The sequence below is a fragment of the Pinus tabuliformis genome, chromosome 5_2 (assembly GCF_031772625.1).
Source record: "Pinus tabuliformis cultivar Carrire ecotype Pingquan chromosome 5_2, CPIR1, whole genome shotgun sequence".
NCBI classification, from domain to species: domain Eukaryota; kingdom Viridiplantae; phylum Streptophyta; class Pinopsida; order Pinales; family Pinaceae; genus Pinus; species Pinus tabuliformis.
Genome location: NC_142306.1, coordinates 636,574,954 through 636,576,025, shown reverse-complemented (window position 1 = coordinate 636,576,025; position 1,072 = coordinate 636,574,954). Strand labels below are relative to the sequence as shown.

General features: G+C 34.3%; 1 long non-coding RNA gene across 1 annotated transcript; it reads left to right on the top strand.

The window, feature by feature from the left end:
• Window positions 1-413: 413 nt before the first annotated feature.
• Window positions 414-976, top strand: LOC149160664 (uncharacterized). The gene is made up of 3 exons (XR_016261566.1): window positions 414-491; window positions 630-712; window positions 806-976. It is a non-coding gene; the product is annotated as an uncharacterized LOC149160664 (long non-coding RNA).
• Window positions 977-1,072: the final 96 nt, after the last annotated feature.

Sequence of the window (1,072 nt, the reverse complement as noted above, 5' to 3'; positions counted from 1 at the left end):
ATCCCGATTTTATCTCGTAATCACGATTTTTTTGGCCTAGCCGATGTTGGCTGGCCGATTTTTACAGATATTTTTATGGTAACTTAATTTTGCCGATGTTTGCCGATTTTTACTGATATTTTCCCAATTTTTACGATTTTTTGGTTTTCAAGACCCTTGCCGATTTTATCCCGATGCCAATGTTCGCAACATTGATAATAAGAACACATCCTCTTCAACAAGTGTGCCTCGGAAAAAGATGTCAAACCATCACAAATGTGCTGACTACCACTTCAAGTGTAAATGAAATTAGAAATGCAATCTCCATTTTTATCCTTGAGGGAAGTATGTTTTCTGTTATAAATAATTATTGCCTTGGATTGTCGAGTTTAACTTGTATTAAAATTCTAATGTTTTGTTATGTATCTATTGTAGATGGCCTATTTTGGTGAGCCTGAGTAAATGAAATACAAAATGGACTATGCATCTGTGTAAAACAAACTCTAAGGGAGGTATGTTTCCTATTATGAATGATTGCTAGTTTTGAGATATTTTTGCCATTATTATTCCTGTGTATTATAACCCAATTCTGTCCACTTTTTTTCTTCATAGGTTAGTGCTCATGGTTGTTGTTGCAATAATCTTTTTAGTGTATGATGATTCTATAAGAGTTGGCAATGACCAAGGAAATGAAGTTATTCTATAGGAGCTGGCAATGACCAAGAGCAAGGAGGTATGTGTCATTAATTCATCTGTCTTTTTTTTCTGTTATTTAATTGCTACTGTGGTTTATTCGTGGTCTCATATATAAATTTGCTTTGTGCAGTGAGTGATAGTTGTAGAGTCTAAGAAGTTTGAGAGGAGAAGGCCCCTTAGACAATGCAAATCAGTAGAAAGGCGAACAAAGCATCATTCAATTTACCTGAATGCATTTCGAAAATGATGGATTGCAACCTCTTCGTGTGGCAGGTGGCAACATTCCCTAGCGCCCCACACATTCCAAGTTAATAAATGAACAATTTTTTTTGTTTTATGAAAACATTGGTTGTATTGACTCTAAAAATAGTAGATTGATTTTAGAAAAATTTTATCA